This window comes from Pelophylax lessonae, assembly GCF_965119305.1.
Source record: "Pelophylax lessonae genome assembly, chromosome: 8".
Taxonomy (NCBI): Eukaryota; Metazoa; Chordata; class Amphibia; order Anura; family Ranidae; genus Pelophylax; species Pelophylax lessonae.
This window is the reverse complement of record NC_138775.1, coordinates 19,507,054-19,515,479: the sequence shown is the minus strand read 5'-3', so window position 1 is coordinate 19,515,479 and position 8,426 is coordinate 19,507,054.

The window sequence follows — 8,426 nt, the reverse complement described above, 5'->3', positions numbered from 1 at the left end:
GTAAATGTACCATTTTAATTAGATTAATGTGACCCATTATCCCTATAGGCAGACGTGCCCATATCTGAGTTTTTGCTTTAATTAGGTCAAAGATAGGTTGTATATTGTTAGGGATATATTCCGCTGGGGTATTAGTGATCTGAACTCCAAGATATTTGATACGGCTTACCCTTTGTAAGGAGAGGCTAGTTTGGTCATGCGTTTGTGGGAAACAGTCAATGGGGAGTATTTAGGATTTATCCCAGTTTATTTTAAAACCCGAAAAGGTTTTTCTATGAGGGTGAGAGCTGTTGATAGGGATGTGTCTGAATCTGCCAGATATAGCAGTGTGCCATCTGCATACATGCTGATCTTTTCTATAATGGAGCCTACTCGTAATCCAACCACCCCAGGGTGTGAGCGTATAGCTATCACCAGCGGTTCAGCAGCCAGAGCGTACAGCAGGGGAGATAAGAACATCCCTGTCGGGTCCCTCCAGTGAGGGAGAACGGCTCAGAAGCCCACCCATTCGCCAACACCCTGGCCACTTGGGCCTGGTATAGTAATTGTACCCATTTTATACATTTAGGCTCAAAACCATAGCTTTCAAGACACTTGGTACAATTATTTTCAATACAATCAGGTGAGTACTAGAAAGGACAGTACCCTGAAACCCAATAGAAGCATTAAACTGCAAATTGTGTATGCTTTGCAATAGACACCAGACCAAGCTACTAACCCATATATTTACTGTCGACCAAGAGAACCATAGTAAACATGTGGAAGTCACCCTCAATATCCTTCCAGAAAAATAAGTATAGGGTCACTCAAACAATGTCCTTGAAAAATTGAAAACATTTGGTCAAGTTTAACCAAATTTGGTTTTCATAGGTAGAGAATTGTTTGCTTTCTACCTATAGCTAGCCTTAGCAATTTAAAGAATCCTGGAGTCATCCTGCTGCTAGGTTCCAGCTACCCACGAGTCTCTTTTATTGTTCACTTAACCCAACTGGATTCCTCCCACACCAAGCTATGCAGTGGAATAATGTCCATAGAGGATGTCTCCAACTTACAAGCCAACCTCAATGCACTGTTTAATTAGGTTGATATGTGGCAAAAGAGGATTATATTGATAATTGTAAAACTAGGCATTACAAGGCTAAAAACATGCATGTATCATACATTCAAGGAGGATAGAAAAGTCAGCAGATGAAATTCTGAGGTAAATGACTTGATACATTGTAATCTGTTAGGATAACAACTTTGTATCAAGTCATTTATTTTATTTACTTTTTGAATTTGCCACCGGTTCCACAGCCTTGCATTGCAACGCTCGCAGGGAAGGGAACCGGAAGACGCTGGCATCTGACGAGCACACAGCAGGGAGACAGCGTGAGGATGCCTGGGGAGGACAGCGGGAGATCACAGGGGAAGGCGAGTTTCATTCTGGGGTAATCCCGAGTGTAGCTCGGGGTTACCGCTTTTGGAACACTATATTAACCCCAAGTCACACTCAGGAATACCGCTAGGGAGGTTAATAGTCTGTAATAAAACAAATTAGATTGATATTCAACCCAATTATGGGGTTGGGCATTGTCCAATTGTGATCAAGTGTAATGTATAAATATGGTGGAGCTGACGTGGGTGGCCACTTCGCCTGATGATGTCCTGGTTATGACGAAACACGCAGGGGCTGGGACTTTTGGCTACAACGTCACTTTCACAGGAGAGTATTCACAATAACAGTCATAGGCTATTAACTGTGTTCGTAGTGTTCTCAATGCGTTTCATGAAACTCAGTTTACTTCCTCAGGAGAGATAGTGTAAATATTTAAATGCAAAAAACCCCACAAAAATAAATAAATTAGGTACAACAGAGGGACACAAACCTCTTATTCATCCCAGTGGCTCACTGTACATACATATATGTTTATACTCACCCACCCAGTCCCAAAAGGAAGGGGTGGTGATTGGTCATCATCCACTGAACATCCAGCAAGAGGATTACCACGTGACGTCTGTCCGGGGAGCTGTGGAAGAGCGGACAGCACCCACCGTGGATACCCGGGGGGGCTGGCAGAGATGGGGGACCCTCCCCAAAACCATAAAGAAGGCGTGGCCAGCAGGCAGAAAATACACGTGCAAAAGAAAAAGATACAAAGAAAATGTTTTGAAAAATATCCATATGTATAACATATTAATAAATAAAGAGAAAAAGGCAAAGGGTGTCTAGGATTATGATAATAGAGTGCTGATAGGCATGTGTGCCAAATAAAAAGGGGGAAAAGGGATCTCATAAACATGAAGTAAAAAATTAAAAAGGGGGTAAAGTGGGATAATTCTAAAAGTAGCCCCATGATTGAGGCCAAATTTACAATACACAGAATATAAACCCCACTAAAATAGCACACTGGTGATCCCACATCTGAGAGAAAGAAATTGTAATGTTGCCTGTCGCCTTGCAAAGGGGTAAAGAGAATAAGCCTCACCATCAGCCACCCCTATTCCAAAACCATGGCCAATAATATGGATTCCCCCTTGGCCATTAACATGGTGTCCCCACCCCCCCACCCCTTTGTGGCTATAACAGCCTTCGCTCTACTGGGAAGGCTTTTAAATAAGACTTTGTCTTTTAGCCAAAAGAGTAGATACTGATGTTGGATGAGAAGACCTGGCTTACAAGCAACATTCCAATTCCTCCCAATTGTGTGCAGTAGGGCTGAGGTTAGGGCTCTGTGCTGGACACTTGAGGTCTTGTCTCTATGGAGTTGGCTTTGTTCACAGTGTACAGTCATTTAGGTTACCCCATTTCATCCAAAAGGTGTTCAGTAGAATTCTGGTTAGGGCTCTGTGCAGACCACTCAGATTACTTCAAACCACGTCTTTATGAAGCTGATTTGTGCACAGGGTGCAATCATTGCAGAAAAGTCATGGTGGTTATCCTATTTCATCCTAGATGTGTTAAGTAGGGTTGAGCTTTGAGTTCTGCGTGGGCCACTTGGTTTATTCCAAACCAAACTATGTCTTTATGAAGCTGGCTTTTTGCACGGGGTACAGTCATGGTGGTTGTCCATTGCATCCCAAATGTGTTCAGTAGGCTTGAGGTCTTTGAAGGTCACTTTGAACCAAACTGGTCAAACTATGTTATTATGGAGTTGGCTTCGTGCACAGGGTACAATCAGCTGGAATATTAATGGTGTGTGACGAGACCCTTGCTCGCTCGCTTCCGCTCTCCAGACACTCCTCTGCTTCTAGTGAGTCAGCTTGCAGATCGCAACGTCTGATGGTTCGGTCAACCAAGGCTCCGGGATCCGAACTACAGCTATGTGCCGTTCGGAATCCATTAGAACAAACACCAGGCAGGCTGTATGTAAGTTCAAACAGGAAGAACATTTATTGGAAGAACACAGCACACTTTTATACAGAATTTGGAACATCCCGCCCCCAACAACCGCTTTCCCATTGGTCAATTGCACAGTACATGCCGTTCTCCTTCAGGTCCTCCTTAGCCATGCAAATGAGGACTTGAAAATGAGTCAGCAGGGATTGGTCAGATAGCTTGACTAGAAGGACTGTTATGTGTAATGAGACAGAAGCCCCCAGGGGACAATCAATGTACACAATAGCCAGACACAGAACAATGGTTCCATAACGAGCCCCCAATACACATTACTGTCAATACATCCCTTAGCAGACAACAGGTGGGTTCATTAGCACACCCGACAATAGGTGAATGGAAAGCCACCTCAGACAAAAGCAAAATTGTTAGACAGTCAGTGTCCTTATTGAACTTCCTGGAATGACCATATTAGGAGTTGTACTTCCTGGTCAGAGACCTCATGGCAAATGGGAACAAATCTCAATATTTCTACATGGAGACCTTGCTGACAAATATGAAGCAATCCAAACCATCACCCATCTGTCCTTAAATTCCAGTGACGGTGAACACCGTCACATGGTGGTTACCCTATTTCACACCAAAGGTGTTCAGCGGGGTTGAGTTTAGGATTGTGGGTTATTCCAAACCAAACTGGTCAAAGTATATCTTTATGGACATGAAGGTTATTCTATTTCATCCAAAAGGTGTTCATCAGGGTTGTTAGGACTCTATGCAGGTTACTTTGAACCAAACTGGTCAAACTATGTCTTTGTGGAGCTGGCTTTGTGCAGAGTACAATCATGCTGGCAAAGTAATGGTGGTTTTACAGTTTCATCCCAAAGGTATCCAGCAGGGTTGAGCTTAGCGCTCTGTGCAGACCACTCAGGTTTTTCCAAGCCAAACTACCCTATGTCTTTATGAAGCTGACTTTTTGCACAGGGGACAGTCATGGTAGTTATCCCATTTCAACCCAAAAGTGTTCAGTAGGATTGAGGTTAGAGCTCTATGGAGGTCACTGCAAACCAAACTGGTCAAACTATGTCTTTATGGAGCTGGCTTTGTGCACACGGTGCAATCAGCTGGAATAGTAATGGTGGTTACCCTATTTCACCCCAAGGGTGTTTAGCGGGGTTGAGTTTAGGGTTGTGTGCAGGCCACATGGGTTATTCCTAACTAAACTGGTCAAACTACTTCTTTATGGAGTGAGTTTCTTGTACAGGGTACAGTTATGGTGGTTATCCCATTTCATCCCAAAGGTGTTCAGTACGGTTGAGGTTAGGGCTTTGTTCAGGCCACTGAGGTTACTTCAAACCAAACTGGTCAAACCATGTCTTTATGGAGCTGGATTTGTACACAGGGGTAGGGTCATGGCTATTTGTCCATGTACAGTCCTGACCACTCTGTGCTCCAATACAATGATGCCCCCATAGTGCCCTGCCCCCTCCAGCCATTTTATCCCTGCAGACACATGTGCCGATCCCCTTGCAGCCCTCTCGCAATCACATGCAATATCTGTCATCGCACTGATGTGAACCAGGGCTAATACAGTGATCAGGGATAATACTATACACTGTCACTGTACTAATGACACCGGCTGGGAAGGGGTTAACATCTAGGGTTTAGTGGTCAAAGGGTTAAATGTGTGCCTAACCAGTGTTTTTGTGTACACAGTGTGCTGCTTTCACTAGGGGAAGAGATGGATTCAAGAATTCCTGCTTTACAGCAACAAAAACCGGCACGATGGAGCTCTGCATTTACATTGACAGAGCTCTGTCCTCTTCCTCTGCGCCGATCAGCAGGTGCCAGCGGTCATCCATTGCCCGGCACCTGCTGATCAGCTTGTGATCTGTTTAAAGTAGTAGTATACTCCGCTTTTTACATTTTACCTACAGGTAAGCCTATAATGAGGCTTACCTGTAGGTAAAATTAATATCTCCTAAACCTGCACGGTTTAGGAGATATTCACCCTGCATACAGCCGCTGACACCAGCGGCGCATTTGCTCAGAGCTCCTTGCCGTAATGTGAACTCCTGCGTGCATGCGCAGGAGTGACGTCATCGCGGCTCCGGCCATTCACAGCCGGAGCCGCTGAACCTGGAAGCGACACCGAGGGAACATGTCAGCTCCCTCAGCGGTTTCTGGGCGACCGTGTGGGGGCTTCGTTCTAAGGTATTTCATAATGTGCTAGTATGCGAGGCATACTAGCACAATATGCCATTGTCCTGCCGGGTTTCTGTTTTTTTTTTTTTGGGGGATACAACCGCTTTAATTACAGCACAGCCAGCACACGCGTGTGCCCCTTACCTGGAGATGCAGAATCACGTATATATACACGTAATTCTGTGCAAAGTGGCTTTACACCATAACACTGGTTAAGCACATGGTTAACCCTTTCACCCTAGATGTTTAACCTCTTCTCAGCCAGTGTCATTAGTACAGTGACAGTGCATATTTTTTAGCACTGATCACTGTATTAGTGTCACTGGTCCCCACAAAGTGTCAAAAATGTCAGTTAGTGTCTGCCGCAATATCGCAGACCCGCTTATAAGTTGCTGATCGACGCCATTTCTAGTATTAAAAAAAATAAATGAAAATTCCAGTGTATATCCCATAGATTGTAGATGCTGTAACTTTTGCGCAAACTAATCAATATACGCTTATTGGGATTTTCTTTTACCAAAATACATATAGCGAGGAATAAGCCTACATTTTTAAAGAAATTTTATTTTTTCATTTTTTTTTATTGGATATGTTTCAAAACTTTTGTTTATAGCGCAAAAAAAACAAAACAAAAAAAAAAAAAACGCAGAAGTCAAATTAAGATCAAACAAATACCACCAAAAGAAAGCTCTATTTATGGGGAAAAAATTTACACAAACTTTATTTGGTGTACAACGTTGCATGACCGCCCAATTGTCAGTTAACCACTTAAGCCCTGGAGGATTTGGCTGCTCAATGACCAGGCCCTATTTTGCGATTCGGCACTGCGTGACTTTAACGGACAATTGCGCGGTCGTGTGACGCTGTACCCACATGAAATTGACGTCCTTTTTTTCCCCACATTTTTTTTATATGAAATTCCCCCCCCCCCCCCAAAAAAAAATGTAAAAATCTAAATTTTTTAACATTTTAGGCCAATTTGCAAAAGATGTATGTCATTTTTATTGTTTTTTTTTAACCACTTGCCGACTGCCTAACGCCGATCAACGTCGGCAGTCAGCCCCTCACAGGCAAAGTGACGTAGGTCTACGTCGCTAGCCTGTGAGGGTTTAGGGAGTGAGCGCGCGCCCCCGGAGGCGCGCTCCCGCTCCGTCACGCACCCCCCCACGCGTGTGACCGGCGGACCCGACGTCCGCTGGTCACTCGGCGATCGTCGGGGGAGAGGGAGAAAGGCAGGCAGCTTGTGTAAACAAGCTGCCTGTCATTCTCCCCTGTGTATGACAGATGATCATACGGTTCTACTATGTAGAACCGTTGATCACTGTTCATACACTAGTAGCCACAGCCAATCACAGTAGAAAGCACGCCCCTAGGGACACACATAGCCCCGCCCTTTCAAAAAAAAGTTAACCCCTTCACTGCCAGTGTATTTTTACAGTAACAGTGCATATGTATAGCACTGATTACTGTAGAAATGTCACTGGTAAACCCAAAAGTGTCAAAAATGTCAGTCAAGGGTCCGATCTGTCCGCCGCAATGTCACAGTACCGCAAAAAAAAAATCGCAGATCGCCGCCATTACGCGTTAAAAAAACAACAACAAAAATGACAAAAATCTTTCCCTTTGTTAGTAAACGCGATAACTTTTGCACAAACCAATCAAAATACGCTTTTTGCGATTTTTTTTACCAAACATATGTAGCATAAAACAAATTGGCCGAAAATGTTAAAAAATTTAGATTTTTACATTTTTTTGGGGGGGAATTTCATATAAAAAAATGTGAAAAATATCGTTATTTTTGCAAAATTTACGCTCTTTTTTTGTTTATAGCGCGTGATCAAAAAAAAAAATCGCACAGGTGATCAAATACCACCAAAAGAAAGCTCTGTTTGTGGGAAAAAAAGGACGCCAAATTCGTTTAGATACAGCGTCGCACGACCGCGCAATTGTCCGTTAAAGTCACGCAGTGCCGAATCGCAAAATACCCCCTGGTCAGGAAGGGGGTAAAATCTTCCGGGGCTTAAGTGGTTAAACGAGTAATGGCGGCGTTATGCGTTTTTTTTTGCGGGACTGCGACATTGCGACGGACAGATCGGACCCCTGACTGACACTTTTGGGGTTACCAGTGACATTACTACAGTAATCAGTGCTATACATATGCACTGTTACTGTAAAAATGACACTGGCCCCGCTGACAACCATCCTCAGCTCTGCTGACTCATCCTATGTCCTGCTGATCCCCATCCTCTGAGAGGAACAACCAAGGAGGGGGTAGAGGGGGACAACCAAGGAGGGGGTAGAGGGGAACAACCAAGGAGGGGGTAGAGGGGGACAACCAAGGAGGGGGTAGAGGGGGACAACCAAGGAGGGGGTAGAGGGGAACAACCAAGGAGGGGGTAGAGGGGGACAACCAAGGAGGGGGTAGAGGGGGACAACCCAGGTAAGAGGACAACCAAGGTAAGGGGGGACAGCCAAGGCCAGGGGAAAGGGCAATAAGGGACAATAAAAGGGGGGGGGAGAGGGGAAAACCAAGGTAGGGGGAGAGGGGGACAAGGGACAACCAAGGAGATGGGGACAACCAAAGTGGAGGGAGAGAGGGGGACAGAGGACTACCAAGGCAGGGGGGACAACTAAGGAGGGGGAGAAGTAAACAGCCAAAGTTGGGGTAGAGGTTGACAACCAAGGTAAGGGGAAAACCAAGGCAGGGAGAGAGGGGGACAACCAAGGTGAGGTGAAAGGGAAGAAGGCATAAATGTATATATATATACTGTATGAGGAGGAGGGGTGACTAGGAACGTATATTATCCGGAACTCAGCCCGCACCTCTTCCATCTCCGTCCTTCAATCTCCTCACAGAGAGACACGAACGCCCCGCTCCTCCCACTATATGAATATTAATGAGGGATGT